Raw genomic sequence first — 26,683 nt, forward strand, 5'->3', positions numbered from 1 at the left:
TATATTTAGCCCTTTTTCATCCTCTATCAAAACAACTGTACATTAAGGTTTCTGTTTATTTTTTCCATTCAAATTTTTAAATCCCCACTAGAACACTATAATTTTTTGTTTCTTTGAAGTAGATCTAGTTCATCCAGCCGTTTATTTTCTGAATAGCATTCCTATATGTGCATGTACTTTTTAAAAATCAATTTTCCTGTGCGATTAGATAGTCTCTACTTCATGTTATTATATACATTGTTATAATGATATTCTTGCAAATGTCCCTTTTGGCCCCTATAAAAGACTCTCTTAGATACATATGCTCAGGGGTAGAGTTGCTAGGTCTTGCAAAATTAACCTAAGTATTTCCAAATCACTACATAGAGGGCCCTGCCAGTTTACACTCCCTTCAGCAGTAAATGATGGTTTCTGATTTTTCATATCCCCATCAGCACTTGATATTACTCAAAGTGCAATTATGCCAATAGTAAAGTGGTATCTTACTGTTACTTTAATTTGCATTCCACAGGTTGCAACTGAGGTTAAACACTTTTTTGAATGCTTACTAGCCATTTGTGTTTCTTTTTTGAATTGCATAGTCATATTCTTTGCCCATTTCTCTATAAAGTATCTGTTTATTTTTCTTGCCGCTTTCCAAAATTTTCTCACATAATCTGGATGTACATGCTTTATTGATTATATTCATTGCAAATAGCTTCATTCATCTATCAATTGAAGTTAGAAGACACTGGATTCCTTTAGGTTCTTGGCTATATTGCATAAAAGAATTTAAGAACATACCAGTTTAGTTAGGGTTGTAAAAAGAGTTTATTAAGAAATGAGAGAAAAGAAGTACATACCCAGGTGTGGCTGCGGGCTCCTCTATGCAAAGAGGAGCATTTGAGGTTGGGGGACTGCCTTTATTAAGGCCATTCTTCACTCCGCCTCTTTCCTGGTGTTGGGGGAAGGCCCCCAGCTGTTTGCTGTTCTGATTGGTTGCCTCACTTGTTAGTTCTTAGAGGACCAATGATAACACCTTTCATTTGGAGTTATCGGGAACTCATAGGGAGGCCTCTTTGGAGTTATCTGGGGCCTCCCTTGACCCAGGAAGAGTTCCAAATGTGACCTTGTGGCCAGGGTCTTGTCAGGGTCTTTTCGACTTTGTTCTTTGTAGCAGCCTTCCCTTAGGGGTTTCCAGGTGGGGTCTCACGGCCATGTTCTCTGCCAGGTCCTCACTGTGACATGTCCTTTCCTCTTTTCACTATACTAACCTGCCTCACAACATCTGCAACTTTGATCTGTTCTTCATCACACAGATTTTTTTCTTTAAAAACAATTTTTTTGACATTGCCATATACATGAGTATGTTCCTTCTCAATTTGTGCTTTTTGACTCGTTTAAGAAATTCTTCCTCAACTTGAGTCATCAAGACAATCACCAAAGCCTTTTTCTAATAGTTTTATTGTTTTATCTTTCACAAAATTGGTTCCTTTTTGTTTACATTTTCCAATCTTTTTATTGCATTCAACTTTTAAAAAGTATTTTGAAAGTTGTTTCTTGTTTTATGGTTATTTGTTTTTCATAGCATCTGTATTAGCATTCTCTAGGGAAACTGAACCAACAGAAGATATCTATAAATAGTATGAGATTTTATAGAATTGTCTTATGCAACCCTGGGGATGCGTGAGTCCAAATTCCATAGGTCAGGCTACAAGCCAGGGATTCCAGTGAAGGTCCTCATTGAATTCCCTAGGAGATGCCAGCAATCTGAAGTAAAGATGGGGATCCTCCCTCGGAATGTTGAAATCACTTGCCTATTTAAGGCTTCCAACTGACTGGATGAGACATCACTTATTGCTGATGGCAATTTCCTCATTGATTGTAGATATAACCAGCCATCTATGCAATCAACTCACTGATGATTAAAGTCCATGAAATGTCTTTGTATTACATTTAGCCTAGTGCATGCTTGACAAACAATTGGGCACTATTACCTCGCCAAGTTGACACACTTAGCCTAATCATCACAGCATCCTATTCTTGTTTTTTTTGGATTCATTTTCTCTTACCGCTTTGAAGATGATAATTTTAATGTGTTTGTTAGAAGACGTTCTTCTCTGTGTTATTTCTCTTTTACATAAGTTCCTTCTTGTTCTTTGTTTTGGTCTGTCTTGTTTATTAAATATTTGGGGCTTCAAATATTTGGTGATCCTTGGTTATCTTTTCCATTCTTAGGGTGAAATGCTAAAAAACAGTTTAGAATCTGTGTGTGTGTGTGTGCATATGCATATGCACTTACATTCACAATACTTGTCTCCTGGTGGATTTCGCCTTAGTTTGATCACACAGCAAACCAGTCTTTTCCTTGAATGACCACCAAATTTCAGTAAAAGAATTTTCAGCATCCTTAGAGAATTGTTCTTGAATCTTATACCACTGATGAGTATGTTGGGGGATTGTGATATGGCAAATGTGAGATATTTGGAAGCAGAATGGGGAAGGAGGTTGGGGATCCTGTAATGAATCCCACTGTTTTCAGACACTCAATCCCCTCCCCCCAGTCCTCCTTGTGCTTGGTAGCTGTGGAATAACATCACAATAGTTATCAAAAGCACATGTACAATTTTATGACATGTTCTTGCCATTTTAACAAAGGATTTCCAATACTACTGTTAGAAAGCTAAAATGGTGCCACCAAGTGTCTACAGTGTAAAATACAGCTTAGAAATTCTGTAGGCCAGTTTTGAAATTCTATGTTTTTTTAACTTTTGCATTATTTCAGATTTTGGACATAAAATAAGGCTTTATAAGTATTTTTATATTGCAAGGTAAAAAGTACTTTGGGGAGAAGAGGAGAAAACTGGCAAGAGTTAAAAATGAAATAACAGTTTCAGCCAGTTGGTGAAGTCTTGAAAAGGAACTTGCTAGTTAGCGTTTCACCAATATCCTGTGCATAAGTCCTTGTAAGCTAGGAAATAGCACATCAGATTTTTGCTTTAGGAAACTCAGAGAGTGGTATGTAAAATGGATCAATGAGGAAAGCAAATGAGGTGAGAATTGAGAGAGAGGACAGTCTTCTATTTGAATGATATAGGTAACGCAGAGTAAGAACATATATGAGGCACTGCCAGGGAACAAAGGGGTGATTGGAAGACATTTTGGAGATAGAATTAACATGGTTAATTTGCTGAAGGAGAGGAGTCAAGGCAATTACAAACTGTGTAACTCTGGTAGATTGAGGAATGACATTCATTGCTGTTTGCTATGTGAGACTTAAATGTCTGATACCCAATAAGTATTTCTAAATGGAACTTGGGGGAAAGTTCAGACCTAAAATTTTGGAAGCTATTTGTAAAATGATAATAACAAAAACTGAAATGTTCAATAACTTTCAAGTCAGACAGTAAGAAATAACATAGTTGAGAGAAGAAGAAAAAGGAAGTCGCCACAACCTTTTTGTGAAATAAGAGAAATAAGTCTCAAGGACACAGAATAGCATGGATAGCTGTATATTATGGGTTAAATTGTGTCCCTCCAAAAAAAGATATGTTGAAAATATAACCTCCAGTATCTCAGAATATGATCTTATTTGGAAATCAGATCGTGTTGTTTTAGATATAATTAGTTAAGATGACGGTGTACTGAAGTCGGGTGGGTCCTTAATCTTGTGTGGCAGGTGTCCTTACAAGAAAAGGGGAAGAGATATTGAGACACAGATATAGAGAGAAGAAATCCTTGTGAAGATGGAAGCAGAAATTGTAGTGATGTATCTACAAGCTAAGAATACCCGAGGCTACCAGAATGTAGAAGAGGCAAGGGAAGAGGCTTCCAAGAGAGCATGGCTCTGTCAACACCTTGTTTTCAGACTTCTAGCCTGAAGAACTATGGGAGAATAAATATCTGTTGTTTTAAGCCACCCAGTTTAGGGAACCTTGTTATAATATCTCCAGGAAACTAATACAGTGTATGTTTACTTTTGTCAGAAATTGCCCCTAAGAATTTAACAGCTGGGCTCCAGCAACTCAAGTTCAAAAATTTTTTTTTCAAAGACTTTTTTATTTATTTACTTCTCCCCCCTTCCTCCACTCTCTGCTCCCTGTGTCCATTCGCTGTGTGTTCTTCTATGTCTGCATGAATTCTCATTAAGGGGCTCTGGGAAACAATCCTGCGACCTTCCAGAGTGGGAGAGAGGCAATCATTCTCTTGTGCCACCTCAGCTCCCTGGTCTGCTGTGTCTCTTATTATGTCTCCTCTGTGTCTGTTTTTGTTGCATCATCTTGCTGCACAAGCTCTCCACTTGGGCCAGCACTTCTGTGCAGGGCAGCACACCACGTGGGCCAGCACTGTGCATGGGCCAGCTTGCCTTCACCAGGAGACTCTGGGTATCCGACCCTGGACCTCCAATACGGTAGATGGGAGCCCAACTGCTTGAGCCATATCCGCTTCCTTCCAAACCTTGATACTGGTTAAGAATCTAGTTGAATTTCCTATTCCTAAGACTCAAAAATGAAACAATTGAAACATTCTGCTTTCTTATACAAATACAGAGAAAGATCATTTGTTCTCACAACCACTGAATACAAAACTTTTTGAGATAAGGATCTGAACCTAATGCTGGAGAAGAGGTCATTCTGGTCTGAACCAGGAGACTCTTAAACCATGTCGGCAAAACAGCAATCTAAGGGGCAGGCGGTGATGCTGGGTAGCAATAAATGTCCCTTACGAGGATTAAAGTGTTCATAAACAGTTCAGGAGAGTGCATTTCTAAGTGCACAAATGCCAGGGAAACAGATCTTTATTCCTTAAGGAAATTAATTTCCCTGTAACTTGTCTTTTAAAAATTTACGTTAGCAACGACTTCTTACCTGCTTTGTTTTTTGCTTCTCTAACATTTTTTATTGTTTTTATGTGAATCATTTTTTGTATAGCACTGCTTAACCTTTGTTCCAAATCCTCTGATTTTTGTCACTAGTTTTAGTTTCATTAAATACCTCCTGTTAGGATTCATTTATTTGAAAGAAGGGAATCCTTTCTTTTTGTGCTTATTTCATTTTGCAGTTTTGGGAATTTCTTGCTTGCTTTCTCCCAAGGAAGGGAATTGTCACGTCTTGAGTAAAGAATGGGAGAAATAAACACTTTTATAGTTGCACTAGGAACATGAAAAAAGTAAACTGTAAAAAAAAAGAAAGAAAAAAAAGCCTTGAGGTCCTACTCAAAAAATCCCTGCAGATTGCAATAGATACAAGTTTGGGATAAGATGTGTTAGCAGTAATTGTTGGCATATTCAGGCAGTACATCCAGTGACTTTGCATCACAGGTAATAGTTTCCTGTCAGAAGCTTCTGTGGCCACATTAAAATGTAGCATTTACTTAGATATACTCATTTGCAATATTTCATAGTTATAAGAACTGTTATATATCATTTAGTCCAACAACTTCATTGTGTTGATGAGAAAACTGCAGTTGAGGGAAAGCTATGTGAATTGCCTTAGATCACACAGGAAGAAAAAGGCAGTTCACATAATTATAGAAATATTATGCTAGCCAGTAAATATGCAGGAAAAGTTGATTAGGGAAATCTCTGAAACAAAACTCTGACACTGACTTAGTGTGAAGCTTGATACTGTTTTTGCCACGTGAAAAAAAAAAAAGAGCTGTAGACCCTTTGGTGTTATATACGGGAACCTCATATTTTTTAATGTAATATTTGTTTTTGTGATGTATATATCTTCAAAAAAATTACAATTTACAGAAATGATGGGTGGAGGGGTGGGGAGTGGGGTATATATTTTATGTTTTTTATGTTTCTTAATGTAAAGTTCTTTGTGATCTATTAACTTTAATTTAAAAAGTATTAAAAAAAGTCCTCGTATTAATCTATTGTCTCCCATTTTCTTTTAACATAGTAAATGATCATCAGATTTCAATCAAAGAGCATTAAACTGCTTATTGGTTTGATTTGTCAGGAGAGTTGCATGATACTGGCATGATATTGTAAAGATGTTTTTAACTGACAGTGAGTTAAAAAAAAGAAAGAACTTAATATTGAGGCATAATTACACTTGTCAATTTTACTGACAAGGTCATGGTATTAGGTATCTATTGCTGCAGAACAACTCACATTCATTATCTCATAGTTTCTGTGGGTCAGGAATCCAGGCATGTCCTAGCTGGGACTTCCACTTCGTGGCCTATTGCAAAACTGTAATTAAAGTGTTGGTGGAGGATCTAATCTCATCTGAGAATTCTACTGGAGAAGGATCCCCTTCCACGTTTACTCAGTGATTGTTGAGAGCACAGTTCTTGTGTTCTGTAGCACTTAACAACCAACCTCCTTTCCTAGCTGTTTGCCAGAGGTTGTGCTCAATTTCAAGCTGCCACAATGCAATAGAGCATAGCTAGCAAGATGGAAGTCAAAAATCTTTTCTCACCTAATCACAAACATTACATCCATCACATTTGCGATATTTAATTGGTTAGAAGCAAGTTACTAGTCCAGACTATACTTTAGGAGAGGGAATTACACAAAGTCATAAAGACCAGGGGACCCAGATGATTGGGAGCCATATCAGAAGCTGCCTTCCACAATTAGAAAACAACCTTTCCAATGAAGCTTGTCAGTATAGCAATTATTCTATGGGATCCACAACAGGATATCCACAGAATAAAATTTGCAGCCTAAAAACCTGCTTAGAAGTAAATGTCCTTTTGGAAACATTAATGCAATAGACAGTAAAAGCAAGATTTTAAAGATAGTTTTTACTTTTTTGCATAAGACAATATCAGAAATCTCTATTCTAAGAATATTTTCCCCAAACAAAAAGTTAATCATAGCTCATTTATTAATGAGATTTTAAATGCATCTATTTTTAACAGAAATGTTTGTCTTTAATATTTGGCAAGCAGTTTATCAGTTTTGCTAATTCTGTGAGTTGTCATTGTTTCTAGCTCCATGCTATATATTTTTAAGTTAAAACTATCTCATATAAGTTACATAAATGCTAATAATACATGACTTAAGAGATATATTTTTAAATGGTAGTCCTAAAAATCAGTTGTACCAAGTGATTTTGCAGGTATGTTTCTTATTAGTCAATTGCATTTGTTGAATGTCTGTGATGAATAGAATACCATATGTTCTATTTTTCATTTTATCAGTTAATCAGAAGCACAAAGAAATAAACTTGAGGTGGGTTTTATATGTTAATAAACTGCTAATTGGAAATGGCTATGAAAAGAGAAAAATTATTGTTGATGAGCATTTTACTATATTATATTTTAGAGTATATTGCCATATTAGCCAGGATTCTCTAGAGAAACAGAATGGCAGGATATTTATGTATATACATATAATGTAAAATATTATGAGGTTTTTTTTTTATAGGAATGATCCCACATGACTGTGGAGATGGGTAAGACCAAATTCCATAGGGCTGGCTGCAAGCTTTTTTAAAAGATTAATTTATTTATTTCTCCTCACCTCCTTGTTTGTATTTGCTGTGGCTGCTTGTTGTGTGCTGGTCTTCTTTTCAGGAGGCATCTGGAATTGAACTTGTGTCCTCCGATGTGGGAGGGAGACACCTAATCACTTGGCCCACCTCAGCTCCCTGCTGTGTCTATTGTGTCTCTCATTGTGTTTTCCTTGTGTCTCTTGTTGCATCATCTTGGCAAGTCAGCTTGCCTTGCCTGCCCATTGGGTCAACTTGCTGTCTTGCTCATCTTCTTTAGGAGGCACTGGGCACCGAACCTGGGATCTCCCATGTGGTAGGTGGGAGCTCAATTGCTTGAGCCACATCTACTTCCCTATGAAGGTTTTCCCCAGAAGAAGCTAGCTGGATGAAGTATAGATGGAAAATTCTCCCTTCTGACTGCTGAAATCATCACTTCTATTTTTAAGGCCTTCAACTGATTGGATGAGACAGTGCTCATTATTGGAGGCAATCTCCTCAGTTGCTTGCAGATGTTATCAGCCATAGATGCATTTAATACTGATGATTTAAATCCACAAAATGCACTAACAGTAGTAACAATCAGGCCAGTATTTACTTGACCAAACAACTGACTACCAGCCTAGCCAAGTTGACACATTAATTTAACCATCACAGTTGCTATGTAAAAATGTTAAGAAAAGCTGTAATTCAGATAACCTTGATAAAATAACAAAAAAAGGAGATAAAATATTTTTAGTTGCTTTATTTGGGTATTCTTTAATTCAGCATTTTTTGGACAACTACCACATCCCAGGCACTATGCTAGATGCATGAAGGAAATTTCAATGAAAATCAGCTCTCAAGTGTATTCCTGGGATGGAAGATAAGCTTGGGCATAGTTATAGTAGGTGGGAAATGATCACAACAATGAAATATGTAAAAGGAAGATTTTGAACTTACAAGTGTAATTGCCTATGATATATTTGGACTAAATACTGAGTTTCAACACAACTGATTCTACCCAACTGAAGTTGTTAAGCCATCATCAATGTTGAACATTCACCAGATGTTGCTGATAAATGAGAACTTTGAGTGACCCCAGGATATCTGACCATTAAGGGAAAATTGGGACTTGTTTTGAACTAAACTTGTACAAACTTGTGCACACTCCAGAAAGCAAACATCACTCCTTAATTAGCAAAATTACCATGAACTCCCACCAGTTCCCTAGCTCTTAAAGCTCCCTGAAGTTTTCCTCTCCGAAAACTACTTGGTGACTTTCTGACTGGTGTGTGCTCTTTTGCCGGGCAAGTCAATAAACTGCACTCACTTTGTTGATCACAATAGTGGTTCTGGTCTTTCCTTTATTACTCACCCTCAAAAGTTTGGCAATCAGAGTGAAAACATTGATGTCTTAAAGCCTAAAATTTACCTGTAAGAGATGAGATCAAAAATATCCAAAACCAAGACCAATAAAAAAAAAGAGAAGGTATACAGGCCAGAACAACACTTGGTATAACTTAATAAAGTTTTCAGTATAAATGAAGAAAATTTCATGTCTGTAGTGGTTAGGCCCAGTAGTGGTGTCCACTTGTTTGGTTGAGCAAGCACTGGGCTAATTGGGCTTTAATCATCAATGAATTAGTTGTGTATATGGCTAATTACATTCCCAGTCAACTGAGATTGCCATCAGCAATGAGTGACATCTCATCCAATCAGTTGAAAGCCTTAAAAGAAGTGATTTCAGCATTCAGAGAGAGACTCCCCATCTCTACTTCAGACAGCCCATGTCTTCTGGAGAACTCATCGAAGATCTTGAATGGAGTCCCTGGCTTGCATCCTGCCCTACAGAATTTGGACTTGTGCATCGCCATGTTCGCCTGGGACATTTTATAAAATATCATACTACTTATAGATATCTTCTGTCAGTTCTGTTTCCCTAGAAGACTGACTAATATATTATAGCTTGGGCCAGGAATGGTTCTTGAGAAACAGAATCTTAAAAATAGGATTTCTGAATTGGTTCTGGGATGTTTGCAATTGGCTCTCTACTCTGGTTAGAGTAGAGCACTTATGTCTCTGTTTCCAATAATCAAGAAGCCACTGACAGTCCAAGGTATGAGTTGGTGATAGAGATATGCAAAATCTCACCACTGGATACAACTACTCCCATAAGAGGCAAAGTTCTGGTTGAGAGCATTTTTAACACCTTAACAAAGTTTTGTGGAATTAAAAGGTACAATGATATTGGCTGGCTGTTCCTAAATATGCTGGATACAGTTACAAAAGAAAGGATGAACTGAAGGCTTCAATTTGCAACTTAAGTTCTACATGAATGAGGAAAAAGTTTCTATATGTGCCCTAAAGAAAATCTTGTTTCATACAGCTGCAGACTTGAAATCTCTGAAATCCAGACTCTCATTGTATATGTAGCAAAGCTACAAGAGAAACTAAAATCTCAACCTTGCAGAGTGTCTGCTGTTAAAGTAAGGGCATTTTTTAGAGAGGAGTGGAATCCTGATGTTTGGGATGGAGACTTACAGGTTGATGATGATGGCAGGGGGGACATGGAAACTCTAAATTCAGCAGACCTGTAATGGTCTGCCCTGAGAATATGACCACCCAACCCCAAGCTTGCACCACCCCAACTCCAGCCTGCCTTAAGGATTCCAGAATTCCTCCCTACCCTGAAGAGAAACGACCCAATCACCACATTGCTCAGAGGAGTCTGACATCCAACTTCCACCTGAAGCAATTAATCCTGTCTCATCAGATGAAACTACCATGAAATGCCCTGAGGTAATTGGCTTGCAAAAAAAGACATTTATAAGCCTCCTTATGCACTTTTCTTTTCTTCCAGATCTATAATAGACTAAAGTCCCAATAAACCCCCAAAGGTGAACTTCAAAGTGTGATCTTTGAGGAAGTACACTGTACGCCAAAAGAACTGAATGAGATTTCCAATTTATATGGACAGAAATCAGGGGAATGTGAATGGAAACGGATATTAAAGGTATGAGATAATGGTAGAAGGAATATAAAGTTGGATCAGGTTGTATTTATTCATATAGGTCCACTTAGCAGAGATCTGGATTCAACGTTGTAGCTTAAGAGGTTAGAAAGGACTCTAACAGTTTGGGTGGCTGACTGAAATATGAACCAGAAGAAGGCTGACAATGCCTGACATTGAGATGCCAGAATTGCCCTGGTATACTGTAGATGAGGGATCCAAAGACTTAGAGAGATAGGAATCTTAGAACGGATTTACCATCTAAGACCAGCCAACCCACCCCAGGAATTGTCCAGAGGACACACCTTTCACCAGGACTGTGAGGAATACATTTGAGACTTAGTCTCACAAATAACAAATTTATTCTCTTCCTGAAGAGCTCTGTGGTTGTTCTCTGTAGGTCAGCTACTACTGTGAAAACTGATGACATAGATCTAGGACCCTTCAACACTAAGGGGATGATCTGATCCCAGTCCAGCAGAAGCCAAGTGGCAGCACTTAATTGCAAAAACCAAGGCAGGCGTGGCTGCCAAAATGAAAAGCAGATTCAAATCAGCACTCAAAATAGTCTGAGTCATGTAGACCTGTGACATTGGCATACAGATCATGGGATATCTAGAAGTAAAATAGGTTGGCAGTCTACTAAATTTCTACTTGATCTTTATAAGCAGAAGAGTTCTAGGTCCAGTGAACAAAAGCCTAACTCAAATAACAGAAACAAAGAATCATGGTACTTCAATTAATTCCCAGACTTGAGACATTTTACAGACCCAGAGGCAGTTTATTAAGGGGAAGGCTGGGACCACTTGGGGAAGGATCCTGTTACACTGCCAAAAATGTATACTGTTAATCTTCCAGTTTTCTCTAAAGAGAACTATGGCCTTTCACCAGGGTAACTTTGCAATGGGGAAAAGGAAATGATCAGATATATTGGGGCTTATTAGACACTGTCTCAGAAATGACATTAATTCCAGGGAAACCAAAATGTCACTGTGGTCCACCACAGTGGTTAGAGTAGGGGCTTATGGAGGTCAGGTGATAAACACAATTTTAGCTTTACTTCATCTCACAGTGAGTCCAGTGGGTCCCCAGATCCATTCTGTGGTTATTTCCTCAGTTCCAGAATCCATAATTGGAATAGACCTATTAAGCAACGGGCAGAATCCCCACATTGGTTCCCTGACTTGTGGACTGAGGGCTATTAAGGTAATAAAGGCCAAGTGGAAACCATTAGAACTGCCTCTACCTAGCAAAATAGTAAATCATAAGCAATACTGGATTCCTGGAGGGATTGCAGAGATTGGTGCCACCATCAAGGATATGAAGGATGCAGGTGAAGCAGGCTAGTAAAATAGGAAATCAATAGATGGATCTGGAACCTAGCAAGAATTCTACTTGAACATCAAGAACCCCAAGATGGTTGCTAGAAGACCTTCCCTAAGATTCTATCACTCAGAAGACTTCCTGTGGAGGCCAGGAGAGTCTCCAGATATTCCCCAAGGACTTTATCATTGGGCCCTCCTGGGAGAATGATGGAAGAAATAAGCAATCAAAACTGTAAACAACTGGAACTCCTCCCCTGCTATTAGCAAAGGTGTGGGATAATCAACGGTTCAAAAAGGCAGGAATGATACCTAAACTCTCTCTCATGCGCTCTCTCTCCTGTGGACCAATCCCTGCCCTCTGTACTCTGCTCTTGCCGTTTTTCCTCTGTCATGTGACCATGCAAGTAAACCTGGGGATTTATAACCTATAATGGGGAATTGTAGCCTATAAATCAGCCTGCTTTATAACTTTTCAACCCCTTCCTCTCTACCTGGGCCCCCTGATCTGTTATTTTCTCCCATTTCTCTTCCCTCCCTACCTGAGTAAATTACTGGCCAAACTCACCTGACATGCTCTTGAAATTCATTTCTGCAGCACAGTCAAGAACCTAAATAAAATCCAGTAACACAGGGATGATGATTTCTACCACATCCCCATTCAGCTCTCCTATTTGGCCTGTGCAGAAAAGCAGATTGATCTGAGGGAATGACAGTGAATTATCATAAACTTAACCAGGCAGTGATTCCAAATGCTACTACTATTTCAGATGTGGTATCATTGCTTGAGCAAATCAACACAACCTCTGGTACCTGGTATGCAGCTATTGATCTGGCAGAAGCTTTTTTCTCAACTACCATTAGTAAGGACCACCAGAAGCAATTTGTTTTCAGCTGATAAGGCAACAATATACCTTCATTGTCCTACCTCAGAGGAATATGAACTTTCCAGCCCTATGTTATCATATTGTTCACAGGAAACTTGATCATCTTTCCTTCCCACAGGACATCACACTGGTCCATTATATTGATGATATCATGCTGTTCGGACCTAGGGAGCAAGAAGTAGCAACTACTCTACACTTATTGGTAAGGCATTTCTGTGAAAGAGGATGAGAAATAAACACAGCAAAAATACAGGGGCCTTCTACCATATTGCAATTTCTACATGTCCAGTGGTATGGGGCATGGTGAGATATCCCTTCTAAAGGGAAAGATAAACTTTTGCATCTGACCCTTCCTATGATCAAAAAAGAGGCACAATGCCTAGTTGGACTCCAGATTTTGGAAATAACACATTACTCATTTGGGTGTGGTACTTATTCCCATTTACCAAGTAACAAAAAAACAAAACAAAACAAAAAAAACTGCTAGTTTTGAGTAGAAACCAGAATGAGAGGAGGCTCTGAGACAGGACCAGTCTTGGGCCATATGATCCAGCAGATCCAATGGTGCTGGAAGCATCCATGGCAAATAGAGATACTATCTGAAGCCTTTGGCAAGTCCTATAGGAGAATCATAATCAGAGCCTTAGAATTTTGGAGCAAAACTCTGCTATCCTCTGCAGATAACTACTCCTTTTTTTTGAGAAACAGCTTTTGGTCTGCTACTGGATTTTGGTAGAGACTGAATGCTTAACCATGTGTCACCAAGTTACCATGAGACCTGAGTTACCTTTCATGAGCTGAGTATTGTCTGACCTGCCAAACCATAAAGCTGGGCATGCATAACGGCATGCCATCATAAAGTGGAAGTGGTGCATTAGAGATAGGGCTGAACTGGGTCCTGCAAGCACAGGTAAGTTACATGAGGAAGAGGTCCAAATGTCCGTGGTCCACACTCCTGCCGTGTTACCTTCTCTTTCCCAGCCTACAGCTATGACCTCTTGAAGAGTTCCTTATGATCAATTGACAGAGGAAGAGAAAACTTGGGGCTGGTTTCCAAATGTTACTGTATGATATGCAGATACCACTGAACATGGACAGCAGCAGAACTGCTGACCCTCTCTGGGACATCCCTGAAGGACAGTGGTGAAGGAAATACCTCCCAGTGGGCAGAACTTAGACAAGTGCACCTGGTTTTTCATTTTCCTTGGAAGGAGAAATGGCTGGAGGCACACTTGTAATTTGATTCACGGGCTATTGCCAATGGTTAGGCTGGATGGACAGGGACATGGAAGGAACTTAATTGGAAAATTGGTGACAAATATGTCTGAAGAAAACAGATGTCAATAAATCTTTCTGATTGGGAAAAAAATGTTAAAACATTTGTGTCCCACGTGAATGCTCACCAGACAGTGACTTTAGCGAGGAAAATTTTAATGGTCAAGTGGGTAAGATGACCCATTCTGTGGATAGCTGTCAGCCTCTTTCCCCAGCCATTCCTGTCATTGCCCAATGGGCTCATGAACGAAGTGGCCATGGTGGTAAGGATGGCAGTTATGCACGGGCTCAGCAATATGAACTTCCCCTCTCCAAGGCCAACCTGGCAATAGCCACTGCCAAATTCCCAATCTGCCAGCAGTAGAGACTCCCCCATTCAGTCTCTGATATAGCACTATTCCCTGAGGTGATCAGCCTGCTACCTGGTGGCAGCAGATGATTTGTGGTAATGGGCACATATTCATGGGATTCACTGGTCTTACCATGCTCCCCATCATCTTGAAACAGCTTGTGGCAGTTTGATATTTATGAATTCCAAAAAAGATACTTGATTATGTTTGTAAACTGGTCTGTTCCTCTGGGTGTGATCCCCTTTGATTGTATTCTATTCAGCTGAGATGTCTTTGATTAAATGTTAAGATTAGGCTTTGATTTCACCATGTCAGTAGAGTGTACTTGCCCCCATTGTGAGCTATATAAACAGACAATCAAGGAGACACATAGAAGTAGATGCATAGGAGAACACAGAAAAAGACATGGCAGAGGAGAGAACTTAATTTTGATGCTCAAGCCCCAGGGAGAGATGAGTCATTCACCTGACGGTTTGTAGCTGAAAAGAACAGAGCAGCTTGAGCCCTGTACCAAATTACAGCTAAGATTGGAAAAAGCTGGGCCCAGGGAGCCTTAAGAGAAAGAGGAAGGCTGAACTCTTGCAGATATCACCTGCAATCTTGCTTCAACACATGGCAACAGAGTTTGGTGAGGAGGCAACCTTGAGTTGGACTCTTTAGGCCTTGTAACTAAGATTTAAACCCAAATAAATACCCTTTATAATATATTTTGCATCAAGCACCCCTTTGACTGGCTAATAAGCTGGATTGATAGAAATCTGGAATGGCCATTTGATGACTCAATTACAGTGTCAGCTATGTTGCAATAACTTGCAGTGCTGGGGAAATATTCTCCAAGAGGTTGTGTATGCTTTAAATCAGCATTCACTGTATGGTGCTATTTCTCCCATAGCCAGGATTTATGAGTCCGGGAATCAAGGTGTGGATATGGGAGTAGCACCACTCACTATTACCCCTAGTGATGCACTAGGAAAATTTTTGCTTCCTGTCTCTGCAGCCTTAAGCTCTGCTGGTCTACAGGTCTTAGTTTCAAAAGAAGTGTTTCCACCAGGGAACACAACAACAACTCACTTTGACTGGAAATTAATACTGCCACTTTGAGCTCCTCATACCGCTGAATAAACAGGCACAGAAGGGAATTCCTATCCTAGCTGGGTTGTTTGATCTTGTATCAAGAGGAAATAGAACTGCACCTACACAATGAAGTAAAGAAGAGTTTTTCTAGAATACAGAAGATCCCCTACGGTGTCTCGTAGTACCACCATGCACTGTGATTAAAGTCAATGGAAAATTGCCACAACCCAATCCTGGCCAGGCTAACAATGGTCCAGAATCTTCAGGGATGGAAGTTTGGGTCACCCCACTAGGGAAAAAACACGGCCAGTTGAGGTGCTTGCTGAGGGTAAAGGGAACATGGAATGGGTAGTGGAAGAAGGTAGTCATAAATATGAACTTGGGCCATGTGACCAATTACAGAAATAAGGACTGTAATTGCCAAGAATATTTCTTCTTTGTTTATATTAGTATATGTACATAAAATAAATATCTTTGTTTTCTTCCCTAACCTTTCCCCTTATTATATAACATAATTTGTGTTTGTTTCATGTTGTAGTATTTAAGGATATCAAGTTTAAGAGTGAATATTACCCAAGGATTTGCATACTATTCTGGAGGGATTTATTGTATTTCTGGTTGTATGGAGGATGATTGAGTATCATTAGGTGGAGATATATATATATATATATATATATATATATATATATATATATAAACACATGTATGGATATATATAGAGAGATATATAGCAGTTTTTATTTAGACATTAAGTATGGTTTAAGGTGATGTGTATGGTTGCCAAGTTGACAAGGAGCGGACTGTGATGGTTAGGCTTATGTGTCAACTTAGACAGGTAATAGTGCCCAGTTGCTTGGTAAAGGAAGCTCTGGGCTAATTATAATACAAGGGCATTTCATGGATTTTAATCTTAAGGGAGCTGATTGCATAGATGACCAATTACATCTACAATCAACTGAGGAGTTTGCCATCAGCAGTGAGTGATATCTCACCCAATCAGTTGAAGGCCTTAAAAAAAAGTGATTTCAGCATTCAAGAAAAGAATTCCTGTCTCTCCTTCAGACAGCCAGTGTCTCCTGAGGAACTCATTGAGCACCTTCATTGGCATCCCTGGCTTGCAGTCTGCCCTGTGTAATTTGGATTTGTGTATTTCCAGGGTCTCATGGAATAATTTTATAAAATCTCATATTATTTACATATATCTCCTTTCTGTTCTGTTTCCCAGAGAACACTGGCTAATACCATGTCTATCAGAAGGAAGATAAATCAGAAACAAACAAGGAAGAAAGAAAGAATGGAAAGGTTGACAGTGCCTTTACAAGATCCATACTTGAAAATACGTTGAAGCCAAGAACTTGAAGGCCAGAACTGCAGGCTCAGGAAATTACAATACCATGTCCCCATGCTCTGACTCCACCCTCACTAATCTTAGTATTAGTTTCTTTCATACAGATTTCTTATAACACTCTTGACCATATGTACCTTTTTAGATTTGAAGCCCAATAATTCTCACCCCTCCATGAATGATGTCTCCTCTTTGGTGGAATATATATAGGCTTAGCAAATTATGTTACTTGCTATTGTTTTTAAAAAGATATGTGTGCACATATCTTAAAACTATGTGTTTTAGTTTGCTAGGCTGCTGAAAGCAGATACCATGAAATGGGTTGGCTTAAAATGGAAATATATTCACTTACAGTTTTGAGGCTGAAAAAAATGTCCAAATCAAGGCATCGTCAAAGTGATGCTTTCTTCCTCAAGACCAGCTGCCAGTGATCCCTGACTCCTCTGCCACATGACAAGGCACATAGCAGATACGCTGGTCCCTCCCTTCTCTTTTAGGTATTATTGCTTTAAACTCTTCCTTTGTGACTCCCTCTCTGTCTGAGTTTCATTCTCTTATAAAGGACTCCAGTAAAAGGATTAAGACCCACACTGGGCCACTTCTTAACTGAAATAACATCACCAAAACGTCTTACCTACAATAGGTTTATACCCACAAGAATGGATTAGCTTTAAGAACGTGATTTTCTGGGGTACATAGAGTTCCAAACCACCACATCCTTTCACAAGAAACTACAAATACATATTGCAACAAATGGAATGTGTAATATTTGCAAAGTTTGCATAAGAATTCTTATTGTCCAAAAATTGTATTAGTATCCATCTAAAGAACAGAGATATATTTGCTCATTGTATCTGCTGCCCCCTTTGTGGAATTCTCATGGGTCAATTTATAATCAACTTCAAAATTAATATCTCTTTCTAAGACCAGCCCTTTTCTACCTTGGGCTACCTGTGAGGCTGCTATGTAATGTTAATATTCCTAAAATCTTTATTTTTTAACTGAGAGGATCTATAAGGCATGCCCTTAATATGCTTAGAAAGCATACTCTTAATTTGAGGTCTTAAAAAAGGTTTTACAGCCACACCCTTGATATTGTCACCTTGTAGTTGACCATAAATTTAAAAATAGGTTTTAACCCACTAAATTGTATTTTAGGTACTTACTAACCCTCTGATATAGTCTTAATGTAAGCTAAACTTTTAAATAGCCACAAGTAGATTATCTGTAACTGTTGTGACTCACTGAACTACACCCGAGATGCCTTTGATTCTTTGATTCTGGTGCTGTTTTGTAAATTGAACAGTAACAAAACAGCTCATAACATCCCCCCTTGCATTCCCTTCTCTTGTTTTGCAATCCTGAAGTATGATACTTCTGCACTAGCCCCTCAATGTTTATTAATGACATAACATGAGTCAGCCCAGAACTGAACAAACCAGTTCTAATCAGTAAGCTCACTTGACATGCCAATAACCTAAACCTTAAACTTCAAATGACTTGAGCATGTAATCAATCTGCACATACTCAGAGATTAGACTATGTCTAATGCTGTCATCCCAAACTACCCACTCATCATGCTCAAACATTCACTTTCTAGTCCTTCACTTTCTAATAATTCTTTCTAGTCATTCACTTTCTAGCTCAAAATATTCACTTTCTAGTTCTCTATGAGACATCATGATGCCTATCTGTCATGTTCCCCACTATCACTCTGTCTTCCCTTCAACCATCACAACCCCACCTCCCTTTTTGTTCAATCCCATAAAAACCCTAAATGCTTCCAACTTGGGGAGACAGATTTGAAGGACTGCCCTGCTTTCTGCACAAGGCTAGGCTCAGCTGTGTAAACTTTCTCTTCTTAAAATCCTGATATCACTTAATTGATTCTCCAGTATGGATGAGGCAAGGATTCCCTTCTGAGCTATGACAAGCTGAGTCTATGCTTTAATGTTGACATCCTCAATTTTTCTGTGCTCTGAAGCCATTTCTTTCTTTGACAAACTTTTGCTGAGATAAACTAAGGTTGACAGTTATATTTTCAAACCAAACAATTTCTGGCTCATAAATTCCCTTTAAATTCTGTTTAGAATCTTAACAGTTCCTTCTTTAGCTCATCTCTCTCTTCTGTTTTCCATGGGCAACTACAAGACGCCGGTTGACATTTTCTGTTATTTTGCCTGATTTGTTATCTTTTCTGTTTTTCACATTAACTTAAGCAACAGTATTGCCAAATTTTGTGATAGTACATGAATGGGTCCACTTTTCCCATCCTCCAATAACATTTTTTTCTCACCATCTTTCAAACCCTTATTTACCTTTGGACCTTTTAAGTCCACTAATAGTCTTCTTGAGGCACTTCGAGCTTTTCTCATACTCCCTGGTCCCAAAGCCAACACACATTAGAAAAAATAATTCCATATACCTAATTGCATTCCAATTACTTAACACTATAGTACAACCATTCCAAAATGTATATAGCTTAAAACAATTCCACATGAATCTGCAATTTGGGCAGCACTTGGCACGGATGGCTCACTTCTGTTCCATGCTGTCTGTGGCTTTGACTGGAATTGGTAGACAAGCTGGAGACTTTAAGGGCCCAGGTATCTCTTTTTCTCTCTTCTTGTAGTCCAAGGGCCTCTCCATGTGATGGTCTGTTCTGCATGATTAAAGTTCAAAATGAGACCCAGTACAAAGCTGAATGGCTTGTTATTACACAGCCTGAAAAATCTGAGAATATCACTTCCACAACATTGTATTGATCAACCAAGTCACTAAGAACAGAGCATATTCAATTAGAAGGTACTTACATCCCATTTCTTCATAAAGACTTTGCAGTATTTTTACTATGCCTTAAATTATTTCCAAGTATTCAGTTGTATAGATGTATCATGATTGATTTTACTAATGTTAGACATTTACCAGAATATTTTACTTTTGTGTTTGTCACTGATTATAGCCTTAGTATAAATTCTTTCAATTCAGCTTGCTAAATTAGAGGAATACACAAATTTTATAATGCTTTTCAATGTCTAATTACCCACTAGGAGTTTTTTTTAAACAATATATATTCAAATTGTATAAAGTTCTAGTTGCCTTCAGTCTTACTAAAACTAGATACTTTACTTTCATCTTTATTAACTTGATAGGATAAAACTTACATCTTGTTTAATTTAAAATTATCAATAGTGTGCTTAAATATTTTTTCAAATATTTTTGCCTATTATGAATTTATCATTTTATTGTTCTTTCTTCTCCTTCATTTCAGTTTCCTTGTGTTTTTATTATTCTGTTCTAAGAAAGTTTCTCCAGTTCTGAACTTCTTTCCAATTTGATGAAGCTAAATTTACTTTAACAGATAGTCCCAAAAGAAACATACTGACTTGAATACAAGAAATATGTATATCTCACTTACCTTGGTTTGGTTTTCTGCTCTTTATCCTCTTTTATAATATTATCATTCGTTATTTTAATATCCTTGTCCTTTTCTTCTAATTTAGAAGATACTATTTTAAGTTAGTTCTCAATAGCTCTAATTAAATTTTCTGTATATCATTATTACTCTCTGTGTCTCCATTGTCAATTTAAATTCTTCTATTTTACTAAGTGGCTTTCTTACAATCCTTCCTAAACTAACCTAACTCCTTTTTAATGTCAGCTTGTTATCTTTGTTTCCTACTGCCTTGTTTTATTCTAATCCATTGTCTTCTCATTTAATTTGTTCTCTGCTTTTGACTTTCTCCTTTTTAATTTTCAGTTGTGTCCATATTTTGATGGCAAGTTTAGATTAAAAAAGTACAATCCATAACTCCATTTAATGGGCACGTTGAATCATGATACATTGCTCCTATAAAAGTGAAGGAATTTAAATGTCACTGTCTCCCAGTCCAGGTTGTGGTCTCCCACTCAGGACCCTCCAACTTTGCACATGAATGCTGACAAACAAGGAGGAAACAGTAGCAATTTGTATAATAAATAGTAGAAAAACTAAAAGCCATATGTTTGTAGATAAATACATATAATAGTTCTATTGTTTTCTATATACCAATGGATCCTGTTACACATCTTTCACTAGAAAATTGGATGAAAGTAGTGTGGTACATGAAAAGCTCTGTTCCTTCAATATACATTGTCAGGGGACACATATTGTCTCTGCCCTACCTACCCTGCTAGTGAGGAGACTGTAGTTACTAGGATGCTCTGAACCATTATCAATGGTTTTGTAGAAATTCCTTCCAGATTCTGTTGACAAGTTGACTCAAAGCATTAGTTTTTTAGATCATGGAGTATTTATCATTTCTAAATCCCCCTTAGCTAATTGGCTGGGAATTATGAGACAACTTTCTAGCCTAGTGCCATTTTTAAACCAGAGACCAAAAACCTTTAAAAAAAAATGAAATTTTATTCAAATAGTATTTGTTATTCTGTATATAACTTTCACTAGCTCAGGTTTATGAGTGAAAATATAACCACTACAAGTCAAAGAATCATTCTGTAAAGGGCTCCTCTAAATGGTGAAGTTCTAGTGCCAAAAGAAGGTAGACAAAAAATTTGTATATTAACAATTTCATTTAACAGATAAGAACAGATACTACACTTGATCTTAGCCAAAAGGCCAAGAAGCGATTGACAATTTCATTTAGATACGTAACTTATCTGGTTGTTTTCCTCAAACTACCTTACTTTCACTCACTAACATAATAATAAATTATTCAAATTGATCTTGGAATACCTTGAAATAATTGTAACAGTGTTGTAGTCCCATAGGCCATGAAACAACAATGTTGTCATGAAAAGGTATAAATATGGCAGAGCATTGGGAAGCCTTCTCCCTTTCACTGCAAAAGAAAATATGGTCAATATAATCTTGCCCACGTGATTTTAGTCAAATTATTAAGTGATATTTTGGTAATAAATTCTATTCTTAACCTTGCTTATCACTGGAAATTTTATTTCTTTATTATAAATAATGAGATGAGCGTTAGAAATACTTTATCTCTAATCACGATCTGTTTACATAACTGAGCATTTGCAAATAACATCCCCCTATGTTTTTTGTAAAATAGATTTTTCAGACAGATTTATGAAATATCAAAATAGTTAAATAAGTTTTGTTTATGGGTGGTGTGGCTGGACATTATATGGACAGATAAATACAGATACTGTTATTGGTCCAGTTGTGCTTCAACCTGGAAGCATAATCATAATAGGTAACATTTGCCAGCTATTGTGTTAAGTGCTCCTCTTGCATTATCCATTTAATCCTAATATTTTATCCACAGATTTACTTATAAACACATATATATGTTGTCTATATATGCATATATATAGAGGTTTATAATTTGGATATATTATAAAATATGGAGAAATAAAACTGAGTGGATAAGATAAACATGAAATATACCCTCCTACAATGTAAGTATGATTTTATTCCTGTTTTACAGATTAGAAAACTGAGACTTTATGAGATTAGATAATTTGTGGAGGAATTTAGGCAATTCCTAGGAAAGACTTCCTGTGATAATTAATTATATCAGACTGCTAAATGTGTGTAAATTTGAACTATGCTATTTTTATTAAAATCATACTTAAACCTCAGCTATTCACATAAAACTTTCATCATTTCAGGTAAAAATTATGTTTTTGCTAACATTTAGTTCTTACCAAACTAAGATTGTAAAAAGCGTTCAGTAATAATTCTGCTAGATTCCCATTTTTTTTCTACTAAAACAAAGTGGAAACTAACCAGAAAAAGCTAAATGCAAACTCAAAAATAATTATGATAGTGTTAAAGGGGCAAACCCTGAAATTTTCTTTTCTTTTCTTCCTATCGAACATACTGAGCTCTTTAAAATTCATACATAGAAATAGAATTTTATGCCCATTTTCATGTGACTATGCAATATCCAGGCCTGTAGTTCCAGGCTTGTAAAATAGAAGCATCATTGTCTTTGAAGGGTGGATGATCAGGAACAAATCAGAACAAATCTTAAAAGTAGCTTGTAGAGAATAGTGACCAAATGCATAAAAATAAATAATGGAAAATAGAATGTTTTGTATTCTTTTTTGCATTAATAAAAGTACTAATTTATAGGGAAAATGTAGACAAAGTACATTAAATTACAATTCAGATAGCCAAAATAAAGTAATTAATTGATAATCACTGGTAACAACTCAATTTTCTGTCAGTAAAGGTAGAAAATCATGGGATGTTTTTTTCTTGGTTGATTGGCAAAGCTCTGTTCAGTTGAAAAATATTTTTTGTGTGTGAATAAATATTTCATTTTTCCTAACAGATAAGTTCTTAACACCGGAATTTTGGATGGTCATAGATTCTTTTGGGGAAAACAGCCAGAGTAATGAAAAGGAAACTGGGCTGAGTTAAAGAATTTATGGTCCAGACTTAGTGCTGTCACATATTAGGTGTGTGAATTTCATGTCACTTAGCCTCCCTGAGCTCCTGTTTTTATTAAGGCGGCAGTGATGATGTCATGATCTCATATGATACTTAGATTAATAGATGTCAATGGAAATAGTGGTCTCTGAATATGCAAAATTAATAGTATTAGTCATTCATCTATCTGCTCAACTATTAATCCTTTAATCCAACAAATATATATGGATAATTGACAAGTAGAGGTAAGGTTTTATAGATACAACTATTGAGCAGAACACAGTCTTTTTAACAGTTGGCATATCACCCTTGTGATAGTAAAAAGTTGTGGATGGAGATGCTTCTCATTGGATCTCACTGCTAATTGCAGTTACCGCAATTTTTAAATTTTATTTTGCCAAGTCATTGTGTCATTGGAGGTATAATTTTTCCAGTCTTTATTATGAAACTTTTATTCCTTCCTACTAATCTGCTACTTTAAAGGTGATATTTCACTTTAAGTTTGGTATTTGAATAAATTAGAGCCAGTAGTCTTAAGTAGGAGAACATGGTAGCATAAATCAGAATGATAGCAGAGAAGATGGAGAAAAGTAGTTAGTGGGAAATTATATTTTGGAGATGGAATTGATAAGAATTTTTTGAAGGATTAGATGTTTCCTATTTAATGAGTTTGTGGTGTGTAACATTTACTGAAATGGGGAAGAGGGAAGTTAGAGTGGGAATAGTAGAGTTAAAAAATCAAGGAATTGTTAAGTTTGCTATGTCTATGAGATATCAAATAGACAGGCAGGAGTTGAGAAGAAAGGTCTGGGCTGTGTTTGTGACTTTGGGAATTTTCTATATAGAGCTAGTATATAAAACCAAGAGAATGGATGAGATTACCTTAAGAGAGAGTTCAATGAGAGAACAGAAGGCAGGATGAAGGGAGGGAAGAGGGCAAGAAGAGAAAAGAAAAAGCTGTGAGTCGAACATGGTGGCCTTTGAATCAGGTGAGAATCTTTGTTCAGAGTATGCAGTCTTTTTGGTCATTCAGAACCCAAAAATAACTATTTGAGTAGATTAACTAAAATAATCAGTTAATGAAGCTATGACTGCATATATACCTAAAGGACAGTTTCAATGATTTAAACTACACTATAACATTTGTATGATTCATTAATGTAGAAAACACTTAAATTCATATTTATATGTATTTCTAATACAGTGCTACATTGTAAGATTAGCTTTAAATTATCCTGGCATATGTATTAATGGTTCATTGATGCACCTCTCAGAAGACTGCAATCATTTGGTCTTCAAGGTTTCATGGCTCATACTTCCCTTGAGATTTAAATTAATGTTTCATATTTATGTGTATTCTCAGTCCATACATTTTTGCAATTCATTTAATCAAGATGGTTTTTCATGAAAGATTAAAAGGACAGAATTACCAAATAAGTGAAAATTTTATCTAAATGGGCTAAGATTTAAAATACTATCTTTGTAAGCTTTATAATGAACTTATCCATTGGAAACAAGAATGTATCCTGAGTTTCTGCTGTCACAGAAAGGACCTGTGTTCTCACATAAAGAAATTTAAAGGAAGGTATAGAAAAGATGATGATCTAAGTTTGACTTTTATGTAATAATCTGGCCTTCTTCTATGGTACTAGTACATTAGGACAAGGAAGTTGTCAAATTCTGGAAGTCGTCCTCAATATTGCTCCAATCTTATCCCTCCCATTCAATAGAAATGAAATCCTATAAAATCTTTTAAATGTCTTTTCTATCCATTTAGTCCAATCTATCTCCACTGGCTCTGTGCCAGTTCAGACAATTCATCATCATTTACCTAGACTGTGGTAACAATCTTACTATTTATATGCCTGTTCCAGTCTTGACTCCTTTAGTTCATCTTTCTTTTGGCTGCCATGATTTTTCTGCCAGTTTGCACTACTTCCTCTGCTACTCGAATCCAAGTGCCTGCATCTCATAACTATTATTACAATACTTCCTCCTAACCAGTCTCCTTTCTTTCATTCCTGCATAAAACTTATCTTATCATCTCTGGCCGTTTGACATTGTTTATGAATTCCCAAAATAGATAATGGATTGTGTTTGTGAACTGGTTTGTTCCTCTGGATGTATTAGATTGTATTAAATTCAGAGGTTTCACTTTTACTTGATTAAATTATGATTAAGGTGTTGATTTGGCCACCTCAGTAGGATGTTGAGTCCTGGAGACTACAGAGAAAATGACGTACAAAAGGCAAACACAGAGTTCAGTTTTGGATGCCAGATCCTCAGGGAGAGTCAAGCCATTTGCTGATCGTTTGCTGCTGAAGAGACCACAGCCCTAAACAGCTGAGAAAGCCCAGAAAGAAATAAACCCTGGAGAGAGAGACAAGCGTTATGCTAACCTGTAGCTCAGAACAGAAGGAACTGGCACCATAGAGCCTTAGGAGGAAGAGGAAGGCTGAACCCTTGGAGAGACTGGCAGCCATTTTGTTCCAACATGTGGCAACAGACCTTGGTGAGGGAAGTAACTTCCACTTTATGCCCTTGTGACTATAAGCTTCTACTGCAAATAAATACCCTCTATGAATGTCAACAGATTTCTGGTACTTTGCATCAGCAACCCTGTGGCTGACTAATAAATCATCACATGCTTAAACCCTTTAGTGGCATCTCCTTTCAATTATAATAGAATCTAAAGCCCTCACCCACAAGTTCTTATGATCTGGCCTCTGCCTACCTTCTTATTTACTTCAATTTTTACTTGATTTAAAAATCACGTTGGCTCTTTTTTTTTTTTCCAGTTTCCTTGGCTGCTCAAGCAAACACTACTCAATGGGCTTGTGTAAACAATAGGAATTTATTTGTTTATGGTTTTGAGGATAGGAAAAACCCAAATCAAGGCATCATCAAGGCAGTGTTTTCTTCCTGATGACTGTGGTGTTCTGGGGCTGGCTGCTAGTGATTTTTGGTCCTTGACTCCTCTGTCACATGGCAATGCTCATGCTGGCCTCTCCCTTCTCTTCCAGTTTCCATTAACCTTCAGCTTCTTGCTTCCCATGGATTTCTCTCTATCTGAATTTCATTCTGCTTTTAAAAGATTCCAATAATAGGGTTAAGATACATCCTAAATGGGCTGGGCTGTACCTTAACTGAAGGAACCTCATCAAAAGGTCTTATTTACAATGGGTTTACACCCATGGGCATGAATTAAGTTTAAGAACTTGTTTTTTCTGGGACACATAACTCCAAACCACCACAGCTTTCTTTCTGAAACACAAATACACGTTCTTGCCCTCTAAGAGCCTTTGTATGAAATTCTCCTCATATAATCATTTAAGTGAGTTCTTTTTCTCATACATCGGGCCTCAATCCAATAGTCCCTTTTAAGTGGTTTTCACTGAATATTTAGATTAACACACAATCCTTTCCCCTTGCCACTTTCCATCTTCATAGTGTATTCCATCTTCTTGGTAATACTTGAAATTAACTCAGCTAACAGTATAGGCTCTGAAACCAGTCTACAAAGATGCAGTTTTTCCACTCACTGGCCTTAGGCAAATTATTTAATCACATTAGCTTCTTCACTTATTAACCTTGGGAAATTTATTTAGTCT

General features: G+C 37.3%; 1 long non-coding RNA gene and 1 pseudogene across 1 annotated transcript; one reads left to right on the forward strand and one right to left on the reverse strand.

Annotated features, from left to right (window-relative positions):
• Positions 1-10,297: 10,297 nt before the first annotated feature.
• Positions 10,298-16,679, forward strand: LOC139439490 (uncharacterized). Its single transcript, XR_011649382.1, has 3 exons — positions 10,298-10,425; positions 12,750-12,833; positions 16,556-16,679. It is a non-coding gene; the product is annotated as an uncharacterized lncRNA (long non-coding RNA).
• Positions 16,680-21,175: 4,496 nt separating this feature from the next.
• LOC111761347 (U2 spliceosomal RNA) lies at positions 21,176-21,305 on the reverse strand (annotated as a pseudogene).
• Positions 21,306-26,683: the final 5,378 nt, after the last annotated feature.

This window comes from Dasypus novemcinctus, chromosome 1 (assembly GCF_030445035.2).
Source record: "Dasypus novemcinctus isolate mDasNov1 chromosome 1, mDasNov1.1.hap2, whole genome shotgun sequence".
NCBI lineage: Eukaryota > Metazoa > Chordata > Mammalia > Cingulata > Dasypodidae > Dasypus > Dasypus novemcinctus.